This window comes from Protopterus annectens, chromosome 8.part0 (assembly GCF_019279795.1).
Source record: "Protopterus annectens isolate FY-2018-M chromosome 8.part0, PAN1.0, whole genome shotgun sequence".
Taxonomy (NCBI): Eukaryota; Metazoa; Chordata; order Ceratodontiformes; family Protopteridae; genus Protopterus; species Protopterus annectens.
In genome coordinates, this window is record NC_056741.1 from 1,558,859,305 (window position 1) to 1,558,878,622 (window position 19,318).

General features: G+C 39.8%; 1 protein-coding gene across 1 annotated transcript in view; it reads left to right on the plus strand.

The window, feature by feature from the left end:
- LOC122808512 (CXADR like membrane protein) overlaps window positions 1-19,318 on the plus strand; it is a 490,245-nt gene that overhangs the window by 459,239 nt on the left and 11,688 nt on the right. The gene's annotated exons all lie outside the window — the stretch shown is intronic.

The following is a 19,318-nucleotide window of genomic DNA, read 5'->3' on the forward strand; positions in this document are numbered from 1 at the left end:
ATGTACGAGTCAGAGAGAGGTATCATTCCCTGGGTCCCTACTTTGTCAGTGTATGTGCTATGCATTGTCTCTTTGCTGCAGCCTCGGCATACTGGGCATGCCTCCATCTGGCTACTGGGGCAGGCTCAGGTTGTTCCTCCTCTGAGTCACTCTGTGCCTGTGCAGGCCTTGGCATTGGTGGGGGGCTGTTTGGCCCTGCCCTATGCTGTTCCTGCTGCAACTGTTTCTGCAGGATCATATTGTGTAGCATAGCACATACCATAACAATTTGGGTACATGTAGCTGGTGAGTACTGCAAGGCTCCACCGGATGTGTCCAGACACTGGAACCGTGACCTGAGCATCCCAAGTACATGCTCTATTATAAGTCTGGTCTGTGCATGTGCCTCATTACGGCGTTCTTGTTCAGGTGTGTGTGCATTTTTGATGGGTGTCATCAGCCACAGCTCCAGTGTGTAACCAGCATCCCCCACTAGGTGACCTTAGGGGATGTCCCCATTGGCAAATCTCTGCTACAGCTGCGTCAGATGCCATATGTGGGAATCGTCATAGCTTCCAGGGCAGCCAGCACACACATTCATTATAATGCCCTGGGCATCACATACGACCTGGCAGTTGATGGAGGGGATGCCCCTGTGGGTGATGTAGGCCCCACCCTGATCACCAGGTGGTGCTTTGATGCATATGTGCGTGCAGTTTATAGCACCCACTACCTCAGGGTAATCTGTTATTTGGTGGAAGAGACGCATATTGCTGGTCAACACCTCACGGGTGTTAAGGAAATATATGTGCTCACTGGAATGTGCTGACACGGCATCCAGGATGCCTGTGAGATCCAAATGATATCCCCAGTTGAGCTTTGGGAGGTACCTGTGGCTAATATTCCTAAGCCTACACATACCTTGGTATCCACTGGGATGGGTTCCCCTCGGTCAGTTTGGTGTGTCAGGTGTGGCCGGCACAGCTCAACATTTTGCTGTAGGAGGTCTCTGTCCACCCTATAGCACTCCAATATCTCCAGCTCATGTAGCCCCTGGTAGGTTACCCTGGGTCTGCACACTCTTCTCTGTCTCCTCACTGTGGGTTGATCAGCAGCATTCACATCCTCACCACCCACAGCCTCTTGCATATGTTGTTCTATGTTGTGTGCTGCAACCCTTCTCATTTTGTAGGTTTGTTTGTGAAAATTTCCCCACTTGTAAACACCGGTGGTGTAGAGTATGGGAAAAACCAGAGGGGAAGGTGTTTGCATAGTTTAAAGTAGTGTTCTGGGCTGGGCTGGTCTGCTGCCTGTGTAATTGGCTGATGTTCTTCATGTTTCACTGTTGCAGTCATCACACTTGGTTTATCTGCCTGCAGGTAGCCCTCAGTCGGCCCCAATACTAGAGTCTTGGGATTTCTGCATCGGATGCTGTTGCCTCATCCATGATGTCAGGACATGCATCTGATGCCATTACATCAGCTTTTCTTGCCGCACGGGAGCCCGAAGCAGAAGCAGTTCGCAAGTGCCGGTCGACAGCTACCTGAAATTTTCATTTTTCGAGTTTCAAACCTGAAGTCTTCTAACGCTAAGTACCCCAATGGGGATCCTTTTTTCTTGCTCTAACCAATGTTAACAATTGTCTTGCCTGTGGAAAGCAAATACCTCAAAGAGATTTTCATTTTTACTGCGTCACCTGTTTAGGCCCAGACCATGACATCCCTTGCTGTCAGTTTTGTGCCTTGTTCAACACCCGAACTATTCATTTTCGGGCTTTTTTGTCTCTTAATTCTTTCACTGTCATTCTCCATATTCCAAAATGACATTGGTAAGCCATCCAACTACCGACCTTCTAAAAAAAGGCAAAGATAAAGACAGAGACAGACCGCATAGGTCCAAAACTGCCGATGACACTTCCGTTAAGCTATTTGTCAGTCCGCTGGTACTCAGTGAGGCGCTTTCGCAGCCCCTGTTACCCGCTTCTACAGATTCACAGGCCTCTACTGAGATCATTCAGAGTTCAGTATGCCACGAGATGCTTCTTCGACTATGGAACCTGCAGATGTCTCTACCTTGGATGGGTCCGGAGCCTCTTTGCAGGCACCTACTTCTGAGGGTGTATTCAGTCCTTCCGATGTTCGTATTAAACCAACTACTTCATTAATGACTAAATCTACCAAATTTCTCAGGCCCAGAGTTTGCACTATGCCTAGGAAACCGATGACCAAAGCACATTCTCAAGCTCCCATGCCACAGAAACAAATGCTTAGAATTGCTGAAGACCTTATTAGTTTAATTAGGGGAAGACAGCCTTCCCTTCTAAAAGGCAAATAATTGATTTTCCTTCAGATTCTTCAGACCATGACTCTGATCCCTATGATTACCAGCACATACCCTTATCTACCTATGAGGACTCAGATGTAGAGGAGTTAATTCCCTCAGCCTCCCCCCCAAGGACCTTTCTTTAGGTGAAACCTTGCATACCCTAAGAGAGCATTTCTGCTGGGAATCCCAGGACTACCCACAGTCCAAAAAGAGACACAGGAAATTTTTACACTTGCCTCAGCATAGGCCTCTAGCTATTCCCCCTGTCCTGGATATTGTAGATGATGTCTTCATGGAATCCAGCCTTACCCCTGATACCTTACCACCTGCTCCTAGAAAGCCTGACAGATACTACAGAGTACCTGACTCTCACAAATTTCTTTTTAAAAATCCCACTGTGGATCCAGAAACCATTTCCCAGGGACCTAAAGGTATTAAGGCTTCTAAAGCCAAAAACCCTACCCCTTCGGGCAGGGATTCTAGGGCTGTAGACAGATGGGGTAAGTAGGTATATACATCTGGAATTCTTGTCAGCAGGGCTTTAAATTGCCAGTTTCATATGTTGAAGTACCAGCAGCATATTATTGATCTAATTAAGGAAAAACTGTTGTTTCCTGATTGTGCAGAAAATAAGGACTTACAAGACTTAATTCATTCTGCAAACCAAGTTGGTAAACATACTTTGAAGTGTGGTTTTGATGCCTTAGAAGCATCTTGCAGGGCTGCTGTCACTGGGTCAGTTCTGAGAAGGCATGTTTGGCTGATGGAACAAATCTTGCCAGACCGTGTCAAGGAAAAATTACTTGATGCTCCATTAAACCAAGAATGTTTGTTTGGCTCTAAAGCAGAAGAAGTTCCTAAAAAGATGGAAAAAAAAAGCTAAATCCATGAAAACTGTTAAAGATATCTTACAGGTACAACCACCTAGATTCAGTAGGCATTGGCCTTCAAAAAATTGTTTCTTTCCAGTCCCTTCCAGACCTTCTCAGCCCAAACCCAGGGACAGCAGTCCTCAAAGACTACAGTCTCAGGGTATGCACAGATCTAAACAATGGAGTGCTCCCTTCTCAAAAACTGGGAGTGGTAAGCCACCCCCGTATGGAAAAAGTTCACAATGACTTGTCCTTAACCCTTCCCAGCCATTGCCAAGTACTTGCACCCCTAGGAGGAAAACTTGCCCTACATGCAAAAAACTGGGAGTATATTACCCAGGACCAATGGGTCTTAAACATTGTATCCCAGGGATACAGATTTTATTTCCACTCTCTGCCAACCCCAAGCGGATTGTCAGACCTTCCTCCAAATCAGTGGACAGAGGCCCAAAAGCAAGTACTGTCTCTTCTCAGTATCAGGGCTATTCAACCTATGCCAACAGAGCAAGGGGGGCAGGGTTTCTACTCTAGGCTGTTTCTGGTGCCCAGGAAAGAGAACTATTGGCGCCCTATTCTGGATCTGTCAACCCTAAACACCTTCCTGGTGGTACCAAAATTCAAAATGCTTACACCCCAGCAGCTCCTTCCTATGCTAGCCAAGGATGCCTGTCTAGTCACCCTAGACTTAAAAGAAGCTTATTGCACATCCCCATAAGGGAATCCTGCAGGAAATATCTACGTTTCAAGGCAGACTCTATGCACTATCAGTTCTCTGCACTTCCTTTTGGCTTATCTACTGTGCCCAGGATATTCACAATGTGCCTGGCTCCAGCCATTGCTTACTGCAGGCAGAGAAATATTCAAATTTACCCATACTTGGATGATTGCCTGATTCAGGCGGATAGTCAGGAATTTCTACTTCAGCACCTAACATTTATAAAGAGACTCCTAATTTCTCTGGGTATACCATCAACGAAAATAAATCACATCTGGTACCCAGCCAAAAGATTGTATTCCTGGGAGCAAGCTTGAACACAACTTCCCAGATGGCATTCCTCACTCCAGAAAAGCAGGTTTATTTGACAACTTATTTCAAACTACTGGCCTTCCCAAACCCAGCTATCTGCAAGAAAAATACTACATGGCCTCATGTATTCCACTGATTCCATATGCCAGACTGCATATGAGGAAACTCCAATGGTACTTAAAAAGTCTCTGGTGTCAACATTCCCAGGACCTGGAAGCAGTGATTCCTATCATTCCTTGCCTAAGGACTGAGTTCCTTTGGTGGGCAGAGGCTTGCAACTACAACAAGGGACTCCCTTTCTCACAACCCCCCGCCATCCAAACTCTGACAACAGATGCATCAGACTATGCATGGGGGGTTCACATGGCAGGCAAATGCATTCAAGGCAAACGGAGCCCAGGACAAATTCACCTGCATATCAATCAAAAAATAAATGTTAGCTGTACAGAATGCACTGACAACCTTCATATACCTTATCCTGCCAGGACAACTCCTGATAAAGACAGACAACACCACAGTTATGTGGTATATAAACAAGCAGGGGGGGAACTCATTCCTACCCACTCTGCAATCACAAGTGTGATGACTGCAACAGTGAAACATGAAGAACATAGTACAGTTGTGTGCACTTACCATAAATGTAGATGTTTGAGTGCATTCACTGTTGCAGTCCTGGTTACCCTCCCTCCAGCCCCCTGTCATTCTATACTTTCTACCTATCCTCTTTTATGGCCATATCTTATGGAAATGGTATTTACTTTTTACTGGAGGTGTTCCACACCATTTGATTGCTTCCTATTTTGGGGGCTCCTGACATCTGGGGCAAGAAAAACTGATGTAATGGCATCAGCTGCATGTTTTATACCACTGATGACCTGATGTCATGGATGAGGTGACAGCATCTGATGCAGAAATCCCAAGGCTCTGGTATTTGGGCCAACTGAGGGCTACCTGCAGGCAGATAACCCAAGTGTGATGACTGCAACAGTGAATACACTAGAACATCTACATTTATGGTAAGTGTACACAACTGTACTATTCTGATACAGTTCACGTGCCAGCTAAGCTAGTTCTCCTTGATTACCTTCCTACTGCTGTTTTCCCTTCCCATTGCCTTCCTGTTTAAGCCCGTGTGCACGCCGCTCAAAAGAGTGCTCAAATGTGCACACTGATGCTACTTCCTGGTTTAACCTTTTTTTTTCTTCCTGTAAAACCCAGTGTGCGGCGCACACACCCGCTTAGGCTTTGTAAAGAGTGCTAAGCAAGTTTAGACACACCCCCTAGCTTAGCTGTGCTAAGCTAGGAGCAAACCCAAGCCACAGGGCTCCAATCCACTTACAGTATGCCTGACACATCCCCCAGTGATGTCACCTACCTCCTAGGCTTGTACCAAGCTATTCCTACTCTTACACTGTTGGTACCTGACTCACATGCTGGGGAAAACTGGGATTCACTATCCTTCCCCTCATTTGCATAGGATTGCCTGCTAATGCATAGTTACATGTCTCACACTGAGCCTCCTCCCTTAGCAACCACTACTCATTGTCCAGGTTGTCTTCTGCCTGCCATTGACTTGCATGGCAGAATAGTGATTTTAGTTAGACTGCTTATTTTAGGTTTATTTTATTGTTTTCCCCCCAATGCCATTTGCGTGCCGCTGCCCTATGCTTAAACAGCCACGATCGGCTAAAAAAAAATGAAAGTTGATTTTTGTATTTTTTTTGTTTGCAATGCCAATGGCCTTATTCTTGGCCATTGACATGCTTACTACATGATATGCAGCCTTTATTTGGGGCTGTCACAGCTCCATTTTGGATTTTGCAGAAATGTACTTGGTTACTAACCGAGTACATTTCTACAGATAGCACTAGTCCTGCACAGACTGTTGCAAGCATCCTGGATTGCAAAATCACCTCATTTGCATATATTTCTCCTGCAAATGGGGTGATGTGCATACCAGGGCTTAGTCTGTGCAGGATTAGTGCAGGAGCGCTCGTGCATGCCCCTGCAGGCTGTTCCTGGATTGCACGGCAGACATGTTGCCTGCTTGAGCTCCTGCACCGATCTTGCACTCTGTGCAAACTTTTGAGAATCCGGGTGTCAGACATTTTTCAGGTCTATGTAAATAATGCAAATAGTTGATTTAGTTTCATTGTTGTTAAAAGTTGTCTGTTCAGTATAATCAATATATTAGACAGTGTTTATTTTCTTATTTTATCCTTATTTACACATATGAGTGTTTACTCTTTCAAAATGTACATGTGTGTGTGTATATATATATATATATATATATATATATATATATATATATACACACACACACACACACACACACACACACACACACACACACACACACACACACTCTGCTAATTATATATACCAACTCTGAGATAGCAGAATATTGTGGAAAGGTCATATTTCCCCACCCAGAGAATTGTACAATCTCATACATCTGTCGACTAAACAAATGTGGATTAAAAGTAGATTCAACCAAATATACTGCCAGATATATACCTCTTATCCTCTCAGTTAAAAAAATGTGGAAAAAGCCTAAACAATGGGGGATAAACATCCAAAAGTAGGGACAGATTTTGCACTTATAAACATAGAAAGTTGCTAGAATAACAGTATTTGTGTTAGCATGTATTTTTCCGAAGGATATGAAGTTTTAAACTCAAGTGTATATCATTATTTAGTGACTTCATTCTTTGATGATTTGCCAGAAATTCACAAGTTTTATGAGGAACAGACCAAAAATATGAGGCAAAAATCTAGACAGTTGAATATGTGTGTGTGTGTGTTTATATATATTAACAGTATTTCCAAATTAAATTATCTTTACAATCCCACAAAAATCATACATATTCCTTTACTTTCTGCTCCTATAAATTTAATATCAACAGTCATATGCAAAAATTAAGTTAATTTTGAAAATGGCAGATATAGTCTTGGTCATGTGAAATTCTTCATTAACTGTTCTAAAATGTGTCTGAATTCTTATTTTTCTGCCTTGTTTATTTGTCACTGTTGGTTTTGAAAAAGCTCTTTGTACTGTGTAGTGTTCTTATGGCAAACAAAAACAACAACATGGGCCTCCTGGTGCTTAAATTAAAAGTGTTAGGGCCACAGAGGAAAAAATATCTCCACTGGTAAGGGCAAATAGCACATGCACATTAGCATTCCCTGTTGATGGTGGTAAAACTCAAGAATGTCACTTCTGTATTATAGTTTAATTTATTTATAGAAAGAGGCATGAATAAGATAAGAGTTTCACATAACATAAAGCAATGGAGATATAAACAGAGATTTCTTCAAATCAGATTATTTGCAGGTGGTGTTCTTACTTTTATTACTAAGGAGCTAAATAAGTATGTGCCAGTAGAATTTGCAGTGGTGTTTCATTTTAGAGTTTAGTTTATAATAACCAAAGCTTTATCTATAAGGAAAGGTGTTAGGGAATGGGACTGTGGCTGGTATTGCAGCCTTTGTGGAGAGTACATGAACATAGAACTATACAAAAAACACCAAGCAAAAGTTCGTAGAATTATAGAGTTAAATAGAATAAGTAGAATACCTCACTTAGGAAGAAAAGGAACATCCACAAACATAGTACTGTACAAATATTATGTAAATGTATATATAAAAACAGTGATGTAATTTATATAGAAAAGTAAATGTCACAAAATCTTGCATTATAGACATTTGGAAAAATAGAAATGAAGATTAGTTTATCTAAATAACGTATTCAGAAATGCAAAATGTAATGCAGCATAGTGGGTAAGTACTGAATTTAACATAAATAACTCCCAGCACATCTAATAAGTCAGAGTTTAATTCAAAATCGACCTCAACATTGGGTCAGATGTTTGAGAATAAAAACTAGTATTGTTTTACTGAATCAGATTAAAAAATAAAAACATTTAAATGAAATTCCTGCAAGGTGGTTAAATCTGCATGTGGCGCTGTCAAACATGCTTGTTGATTAACAAGAATTATTTCTGAAAACTTGTTATAAGCCGTATATGAAATCTTTTACTCTATATCAGAAACATTTTTAACAGTATGTACAGCTAAGAAGTGCAGTGCATTAATGTGAGTCTGTAAAGTTAACACATGCTCTGATTATATTTTCTTATATGGCAAACATTGATAACAAATCAGAATTGAAAGCGTGTTTCTCAAAAGACTTAAAACTCATCTTGTATTAGATTTTATGATTAAGGTAGGACTCCATATAGACTTCCAAGATGGCTGCACACTCACCAATATCAACCTTCCTAAAGTGAAAACAGAAACTGAGAAAAAGAAGTGCCATTGAAACTATTATGTAGGTAAAATTAATTTAATGGCTAGCCAGCTCACTGCTTGGATGACAGCATAAAAGAAATTTGGAGAAATTGAAAGACACTCGACCAGAAATTTTGAAAAGCAAACACTGGTTAGGGTGGCTCCTGCAGCTGTTCAACAAAAAGCCGTTCTGTCTTCATCTTTGGTTCAAGACATGGCTTCCAGTAATTTAAAAGATAAATACATTAAATATATTTAGTGGTGATTAGAATAAATGAAACACTAAAGTAATATATCACCTCAAATAACAAAAGGCTGGAGAAATAGATGAATATTTAGCTATTCAGATGAATTGATAAAACTGTAACATCAGAAGCTTAAATGAAGAAAAGACTGGCTGTGTACAAAGCTTCTTAATAAGAGCCATTTCAAAAAATAGTAGAGATAGAAGACAAAGCTTGCAGAGAAAACCTGACATCTTCTGCTGTACTGGAGATACTAGAAGGAACAGAATGTAATTCTTTTATGAAGCCATAGACAAGCAACTTGACTGGCATTCCATAACAGGATTTGACAATTCAGATTCCCCTATCTCTTTCTCTTTGCCTATACTCTGGTATCAGTTCCTCATAAGGAAGGCATTCTGTTTCCCTCTGGATCATCATTGCGCTGTTAATTTTGTCAAACCTTTGCCTCCCATCCACAAAATCACTTTGATCCATATCTATCAATTTTGGCATTGCCTTTGCCATTATTTTAACTATTGTAGACATAGACACTTTATAATCATAGTTTAAAATTGAAATGAGCCATTATGAATCTAGGTCTGACGGGTCTTTGCCATCTTTTGGTATTACAGACACCACAACTTTCTTCCAAGATGTTGGTGCTTCTCCTCCTTTTAAAATACTGTTAAAGAAACCTTCTAGACTTTTATCCCTTTCTTCCCTCCTAGCTTCCAAACTTCCTTGAAACCTCATCTATTCCTGGAGACCTCACTGTAGATTATATATGTCACCATTTTTATGTCATCTTATCCTATCTTAACTGTTAATTGTTGATCCTCATCTACCTCTAACTTTGATATACTTTAGTCTTCCATAAGTATTTCCTTTTGTGCACTTTCTTGATTTCCACATTTCTCTGCTTTATACAAATGTTCATAAAATTACAAAAGTACTTCTAATACGTGTACAGGACCTCTGGTTATTTTTCATGTTATAGGCTTCCTAAGTTTGGAAGCAACTCTTTCTAGTTTCAGTTGCCTAATTCATTGTGCTAAAAAAATTTGTGATTGGGAGTTATTATCAAAAAACAGTGGTTTAACAGTCTTTCTAAACTCATGCATATTATTCATCAAATAGTCCCTTAATCTGATGTTGTCCTTTTCATTCATTCCTCAATAACTGGGTTTTGGATCCAACTCAGCCACTTTTCTTCCAGACTCTTGGATTTTTCTCTCGAGCTCATAGTGCACATTACTACTGCATTCCCTCAAATTTCATTTGATGCTCTAACAGTTCAGACTCTGATCGTACTCTCTCATGCTGTGGGTTATAGGTTTTCAAGCCTTTGTGAGTAAAAGTAGATTACATTTTTGTATTTAATCTTATTTTCTTCATTTTTATATATTCCACCCTTTACTCTTTTGTAGCATATTTCCACTCTTATTTCTCCTCTTCCTGCGTATTTCTCTATTACCATTGCTGGTAACCCCTTTCTCTTTTCGTACCCATTGCCAGGGTAGTTTTGTAATTACCATTGGTGGTGTTGTTTTCCTTTTCTTTCCTTTCTCTTCCTTTTCTAAAAAAAAATATTTCTTTATATTTGCCCTTCTTTTATCATGGCTGAGAAGCCAACTGGATTTAAGAAATGCACTTCCTGTGGGCATAAGATACCAAATTCTGATTCCCACAGGGAGTGAGAAAGTGTGTTTGTTGTTTAGGCCCAAGCCACCTGGATTCCCCATAGCAAATATGTGCAGGATTCAATGCCAGGGCTATCAGAGATAAACTAGTTATGAAGGGCCTTCTTCCTGCTTCAGTTCCGTCTTCATCAGCTTCTGCATCAGCGGCTCAAAACCCCTCCAGAAAGCTGAGATCTTCCTCAGAACCCAGGGAGCAGAGGAAACACTCTCCTGCTAGGTAGCCAAAATCTGTTTCAATATCAGAGCCACCTGCAAAGCTTCCAAAAATGTTCAGATTTGATGCCAACTGTTTCTAAGTCATGTCAAACCCAGAGCCCTCAATTCTCCCTGGATCCAATCTCTCCACGGCTCCAGTCACTATTTTTGCAGGAAACTCCAAGGAGGTTTTCTCATCCTAATTCCACTCCTTCATCTATGTGGTCCTCCCAAAGTCTCTCCAAAGCTGATGTGCATAGGATAGTGAAGTTTCTCAGAGCTCAGATCTAGATGGGGGTCCTACCATCTCTATCTCCCATCAGATTCTTGAGCCTTCAGCCTGTTTTCCATCCCATCTTCCTCCTTCTCAGATTTGACCAGTGATTACTGAGCTGTTGGATCCAAAATCTCTGAGACTCAAAGTGTTGGATCCAGAAATAGCGTCTTATTTGACTCCAACTGTTTTCCTGACTCACCAGATCCAGGGAGATGTCTTCGACTTCAAGGGTTTCAGAGCCATCACTTTCCCTCAGAGCCTCAGCACTGGACAACTTGGATCATGCTCCTCCCTTAGAGCAGAGATCTGGGCAGGGTCAGAGCTTGACAGCACCAGGAGTTTCGGCTCTGATGAGGTTGGGTATGGCTTCTCCTAGACCCTTTGCCTTTAAGGTGGTTTAGAAGGTGTTTTTCATCTGAGAACACTTTTGACTCTTACTTCTCCGGATATTAACCCCTCCCCCCTTCAGATCCAGCTTCTGAGCCTCATCTGCCTATTCCAGGCAGTTCCAGTCCAGGAACTTCCCACTTCTGTCAACACTTCTGCAGATCATCCCACTGAAGAGTTTCCTCAGAAGAGGATGTGTGTAAGAGGAGACACTTAGCTCCCCCCCAGAGTGTCTGACTGAAGACACCAATTTTGATGAAGGGGAAGTGTCCCCCAGATCACCACCAGATGACATCTCCTCTGGAGATATCTAGAGATCATTCATCAAAAAGGTGGTTGATTCTCCGAACCCCATTCCCAGAAGGAGTCAGTATTCCTAGAAGTTTTCAGGTCCAGCCCATCTACATCTTGGTTTACCTCCCCAGTGGATAACCTTATATACCTTGTCTCCCACCAGGCTTGGAAGGAGCCACATACCATAGAACCCATTCCCCATAATCTGGACAAGATTCTAACTCCACCCAAAGACAGACCCTTTTGAAGTAAGGGGATTCTTAAGGATGCCATGGTTGTTGGGGCAGCCACAAAAAAGGAGTTTGGTGAACAAAGCTCCACTGTCCATTCCCCCTAATAAGAGTCTAGGGCCATGGACAGGTTTGGAAATTGCATGTACGCATCAGGGACCTTTGCCTTACAGTCACTTAATTATTTGGCACACTTTACTAGATGACAGAGGGACTTGATTAAGGAGAACAAACAACCAGGATCCCACGTAGCAAAATTTATTCCATAAATGTCTTAGCGCCTCAGCCACCACAGCCTTCAATGAGCACATGATTCATGGTAAAAAATCATTCCCTTTTATATAAACGAACAATAAAGCAATCAATTAATTAAACTATTAACTATCATAATATTTAAAGAGACTCCACTCACTCCACAGAACCAATACTTACAAACTAAAAATACAGGAAATTCAAATACATTTATAATAAATATTTCCAATTAATTTCAACATTTAAACCATTAAGTACTAATGTATTATATTTTAATATAAAAATAGATTCTTTATACAGCAACATATTTTTTAATAGTTTATAATCACCTTTTTTAACAAAAATTTCCTCTAAAATAGTAGCCTGGAGTACATCTGGGTTACTATTATGAATTTCTAAAAAATGTGAAGCAACTGAACTTGCTGTTGTTCCTTTTCTTATGTCTCTGATGTACTCCTGCAATCTAGTCCTAAATTTCCTTTTAGTTTCCCCTATATAAAAAAGATTGCAGGGGCATTTGAGACAATAAATAACCCCCGATATATAACAGGAAAAACATTTATTAGGTGTAAACATTTTATTATTTATTTTATTAAAAGTTAATCTAATATAGGGGCATACATTGCAAGTATGGCAAGGTATAATACCAAAAACTGTCAATGAAGAATCTAATTTCTCCACAGGGCTTATGTAATATGCTCTAATAAGAAAATCCCCTAAATTTTGTCCTCTTTTATAAGCAATTTTTGGACTCATAGGAAGCAATTTTCTCAAAATCTTGTCATTTGTTAAAAGAATTCCAATAATATTTGAGTAGGTCCCAAATTTTCTTACTTAGCAGATTATAAACTGTAACAAAATAAATGTCATCCTGCTTCACTTTATTAGGTCATCTAAATTGTGTACTTAACACCCCATTTGCCTTAGTAACTGTTATTAATTTATTAATGGATTGTAAAATGGATTCTATTTTATACCCTCTATGTAAAAATACATTAATAAATTTATTAATCTGTCTTTCTAAGTCTTGAGAATCATTACATAATCTAGAAAGTCTAACTAGTTCCCCATAGGGTAAGGAATCAATAGTGTGTGGAGGGTGACAGCTAGTACCAAATAAATATTGATTCCCATCATCAAATTTTTGATGAACTGAGGTAAAGATGTGGTCACCTTCTCTTCCCATTAAAGTAATGTCTAAAAAGTTAATTTTTGTTCCTACTTGTAAGCCATCAAACTTGATGCCATATTTATTATTATTAAGATCAGAAACAAAATGAGATACCAATTCATAACCCCCATGACACAAAAAAATTAAATCGTCAATATAACGATAATATAACATCACATGATTCTGCACAAAATTATTATTATAAATATAATCTATTTCAAACTTAGCCATGAAAATATTAGCATACATGGGGGCAAAAGGTGCCCCCATGGCAGTTCCTTTCAATTGATGATAAATAACTTTGTTAAAACTAAAAAAGTTATTTAATAAACAAAAATGAATTAAATCTAATATGTAATGGGAGACCGGACTGTCACCCAAAAAATAATTTAAAGCTTGCATCCCGTCCTGATGATTAATATTAGTATACAGACTAACCACGTCCACAGAAACCCAAAACATATCTTGAGTCCAGTATATATGTGAAATTTTATTAATAAAATCAAAAGAATTCTTAATATAAGAATCTAATTTCTCTACATATGGCAATAAATACTTGTGTATGACTTCTCCTACATTTTGTAAAAAATACTGAGTAGCTGCAACAATAGGATGACCAGGAGGATTATATGCATCCTTATGTAATTTAGGAAGACAATAAAAAGTAGCTAATTGGCAGTTATCTATATTAAACTTAGTATCCAAATCTTTTTTACAAAAATAGCCTAAGCGTACACCCCTTTCAATGAGAATAATAAATTGTTTTATAGAATCCATATATTCTTCATACGTACTCACTTGATAAGTAGTGTTATCTTTAAGACGTTCCATACACATATTATAATATTGAGTATAATGAAGTAATACTATTTTATTCCCTTTGTCAGAGGGTTTAATTATTAATTCTTTCCTATTTATTAACTTTTTCAGTGAAAGCCATTCACATTTTGTCATGTTAAAAGAATGAGAAATCTTATCACAAGTATTAATCAATTCCTGTAGAGAAAAATGTAACATTTCAGAAAATCATGAGATGGTATCATTAGTGTATGGAGGTATAAACTTGCTTCAACATTTAATATCATCAGTATTTAACAAAATATAAGCATTAGCTATGGAGGGACCACCATCATCAGAAATACAATAAAAAAAGCTGACGTCACTCATATCACTATCTAAACTACTTTGTTCATCATTAACATAAATACATTTTTTATTATCAGCAAAATAATAATTTAAATGTAGTTTTCTAATAAACTGAAACATTTCTTGTTTAATAACATGGTTTCTAGGAACCACTGTTGGCACAAATTTTAAGCCTAACTGTAAAACCGCTATTTCTCCTTCAGATAAGGATAAACCAGACAAATTCACAACATTAGAAGCATTATTTACACAATAAAATAAAGGCACATTAGTTCCATCTGCTGCATTTAGTCGTCTGCTTAAATTGTCCTTCGCTCGGTGGAGAACAGGCATTAAATCCTTTTTTCTTGTTCCCTCTTTTGTTGTTATGATCTGAGTTGGCCTGAAAGCACTGCTTATGGGCCTGTGGATTTTGTGCATCTGGTAGTGGTGGAAATTCTAAAATATCCCCTTCAGAGTCAGTGGTGAAGCCTCCTCCTTCCGAAGAGACAAAAGAGATAGAAAGATGTTTTTTATTTAAATGATTAGATTGTCTCTTGTCCTTAGGACGTGAATTGTTTTGAGTTTTCCATAAAAAAGCTCGACCATTATTATAATCACGAATGTCCCTTTTAATTTTAGTACATTTAAACTGTACTTGTTCCTCTTCAAATTTGTTTAGCTTTTCCTTTAAATTTTTAAAGATGTCATTAACCTTATATACACCTATTTCATTAACCAAAATCAAATGCATATCATGTAACTCACATTGCAATTTATTATGTAGCAAACTCTCTCTCTCTACTAGTATATTTACCCATTCCATAGCACATGAATTGGCAGCAGCAATCCATCGATCCTCAAATTTAACATCCATAGCATCCAAAGAGTCAAAAGGTGTAGCTGGACTCTTGAATGCTCTCAGCCCCCAACGGGCAATATTTAATTCAATATATCTATTTAAACCCAACAAATTAAAATGGGAGCGGGTTTCATGGAAAATCAGTTTTTCAAAATTATCAATTGTCTCTTGAATTTCTTTAGTAAACATACCTGGAGCCGAAGCTCCCAAAGCAGCAAATGGGTCACAGAACTTTTGTTGTCTCTCTTCCATAAACTCTAAGGAACAACACACAGGTGGAGGATGAATATCATTAGCAGCCGCCACGAAACCAGCGGGAAGAGCAGTAATGGCGGAATCAGCATTAGATGAAGATGCCGGAATAGCAGATTGTTGACCAATATTAGCAGTATTAGATGCAGAATTAGACAATTGATTAACTGCCAGGTTCATCTCAATACTTGAAACTGGAACCTTTCTAGTTGCCCCAGATGGTACAAAATTATCCAAAGTTTGTGATACAGTATTACCCGATACACCTAGAATTCCCGTGACACCAGGAACCGGAGGGGTAGTAGCAGCAAAGTGAGTAGAGTTAGAATCATCACGAAAAACTCTGGGAATGTCCAACATGGAATCCGAAGCCATAATGTAACAAATCAACAAACCAACACCTCACAGTCTTAAAAAAACTGAAGAAGAAGAACAAACAACCAGGATCCCACATAGAAAAATTTATTCCATAAATGTCTTAGCGCCTCGGCCACCACAGCCTTCAATGAGCACATGATTCATGGTAAAAAATCATTCCCTTTTATATAAACGAACAATAAAGCAATCAATTAATTAAACTATTAACTATCATAATATTTAAAGAGACTCCACTCACTCCACAGAACCAATACTTACAAACTAAAAATACAGAAATTCAAATACATTTATAATAAACTAGATTAAGGAACTCTCTATGTCTACCCCTGAGTTCAAGCTGGCAAATGAACAAAGGTTTTTTTTCCTCACAACTTGCCACCCTCCAGTCCATATCTAATGTGTCCATGAGGTTAATCTCTCATGCAGCTGAAAGTTCCTCACAGACTGCAGGTTCAGGCATAACCATCAGGAGATATGCTTGGATGTGTTTGTGTGATTTTGCAGAGCCCTTTAAGTCTTCTTTCATCAGTGTTCCCTTTGAAGTATCTTCTTTGTTTGGACTCACTGTTAAAGACTCACTTTCCCATAGTGAGCAAGATAGAAAGACCTTATCTTCTGTGAGAATCCATTTTTCTACCCCACAAAGGTCCTTTTCTATGAATCAGTGCTGTGGGGAAAAGATGTGCATCTGAAAATCCCAATGTCCTTTTCAAGATTCACAAGGGGAAATTTCTCCCAGAGGCAGAGAGTCAAATAACAATGGAAGATGCTGCCCTCTTGGCAGAGGGGGTCAGCAAAACCAAGGGTTCCAAGTTACTTTTTTGGATAGGCCCTTTTAGTTCTCCTGAAGGGTTACCTGACTGTATTTCTCTAGAGGCAGTCAGGGGTGCCTGTCTTTGTACCCAGATGCCTGGGCAGCCATCACAAAAGATTATTGGTTGCAAAAGATCATATCTAGAGGTTATTTCATTCCATTTTTACAAATTCCAACACCCAAACAGAAATGTCTCTCCGATGTACCACCCAATCAGTAGGACTTAGCAGCTCTAGAAGTTCAAAAGCTGCTAGACGAGAGTCATCCAAGAGGTCCCACTAGACCAAAGAAGATCCGGAGTTTACTTAAGGTTCTTTTTAGTGACAAAGAAAACAGGGGACCAGAGACCAATTTTGGATCTCAGTCATCTGAATCAGTTTGTAAAGATCTGCAAGTTCTGGATGGTCACATTTCATCCATTTTGCCTCTTCTGCAGAAGGATGACTGGATGTGCTCCACAGACCTCTAAGATGCATACTATCATATCAAAATGAACAGGCATTCTCAGAGGTTTTTGGCTGGGAATCAGTTATTGTCAGTTCAGAGCCCTGCCCTTTGGTCTCACCACAGCCCCCAGGGTGTTCATTGAGAGTATAGCAGTGGAGGCAACTCATCTCAGACTGCATGGATTCAGACTGTTTCCTTATTTAGATTACTAGTTCCTCACCACTGCAACCAGGCAACTACTTGAGGAAACCAAGGATTACTTACTCTGTCTGTATCAGCCGCTGGGGATCACAGTCAGTCTCCCCAACTCTCATCTTCAGCTATTTCAAGTCCTGGAGTTCATAGGAGCTCACCTGGATACTATCAATCAGTTGGCCTTTCTACAACAAACACACCTTGAGAATATGTCAGTCAGATTTTATCACATCCTTCTCCCCCAGCAAAATTGGTACTTCAGGCCTTAGGCTCTATGGCTGCAGTGATTATTCTACTACCTACTGTACACCTTCCCATGCAAATTCTCCAGTGGACTGTGACAGTACAATGGTCCATGCTTCAACAACCTTTGTGTCATCCTATAAAGCTTTCTCATTTTTGCAGGGACTCCCTACATTGGTGGATTCAATCCAATGAAGTTTGTCGGGGATGTCCCTTTATCCTTCCTCCCCAATGGCCATGTTGACCTTGAATGCCTCCCACTTAGGTGGCAGGGTATTTCTTGAGATGAACTGTTCAAGGCACATGGTCCCTAGAAGAGACCAATTTGCATATAAATGTCATAGAGATGGGAGTGGTCCTTTTAGCATTGCATGCCTTTTAGAACTGTCTGCTTCTAGGGACAGTTGCTATCCAGACAATATGTACAGTATGGTACATCAACAAGCAGGGGTTAACCAGGCCCAACCTCCTTTACCAAGAAGCAGTGAGAGTTTGGCAGTGGGTAATCTCTTCCAACTACTTTCTGGTAGCAACATACTTACATGGGAAATCCAACGTTGTAGCCGATCAGCTCAGCAGAACTATTGTGATGCCTCATCAGTGGTCACTCAATCATACAGTGGTAGAAAGAATCCTCCACCAATGGGGTCGACAGTGCTACAATATTTTAACCTCACCCCTCAAAAACAAGTGCAGCAGGTTTTTCACCCTAATTTCCCCTCAGGGGAAGTCATTGAGAGATGCTCTAGTCCATGTTTGACCTTCTGATCTCCTGTATGATTACCCTCCTCTACCTCTAATCCCCAAATTTCTTTAGAAAGCACTCTAGTGGAAGAGTAAAGTTATCCTCATTGCCCCCTTCTGGCATCGGCAAGTTTGGTTCCCCTTCCTGTGGTCTCACCTTCTATGTCCTCCTTGGATACTGGACCCCAGTCCAGACCTGGTATCTCATCCTTCAGGGATAGCTCACCCAGACATTCAGGGCCTCAAGTTGACCACGTGGTTTCTCCAATTCTGATGTTGGCTAGACAGTCCAGACTTTATTCTCCAGGTCATGAAATTTTAATATCCTCCCAGAAACCTGTTACCAGGAAGATACACAGAAGTAAATGGAAAAGATTTTCCTACTGAGCACATCAGAGACAATCAGACCCCTTTACTGCTCCCATTCCTGCTGTTTTGGATTTTCTGGCCTCAATTTTTCAAGGTGGTGCTAGTTTTTCCACCATCAAAGTTCAACTAGTATCAATTTCTATTTATCATACTGGAGATGATGCTTCCTCTTCAGCTTCATCCAGACTATGTAAAGCATTCTTTAAGGGCACATTTTTGCTTAGGCCTCTGATTAAAGATCCTACTCCACCTTGGGATCTCACAGTTGTGTTACAAAGCTTGATTCAATTCCCCTTTGAGCCTTCAGCCAAGTCTGACCTCAAATTTATTTCTTGGAAGACAATCTACCTTGTGGCTATTACTTCTACTAGGCGTGTTTCTGAACTCCAAGTAGTTTCTTCAGAAAGACCTTATCTGATTTTATGTAAAGATTAGTTTACTTTATGTACTAAACCATCCTTTCTACTAAAAATAGCCTCTGGATCAAACATCAACCAATTCATCAATTTGCAAGTCTTCTTTTCAAAATTTCCCAGTAAAGGAGAATACATGCTTCACCTTTTGGATGTGCATAGGCAGCTTTGTTTCTCTCTACATAGAACAAAGGATCTTAGAAAGACTGACCAACTCTTTGTTTCCTTTGTCTGCCACAATTTGGGAAAA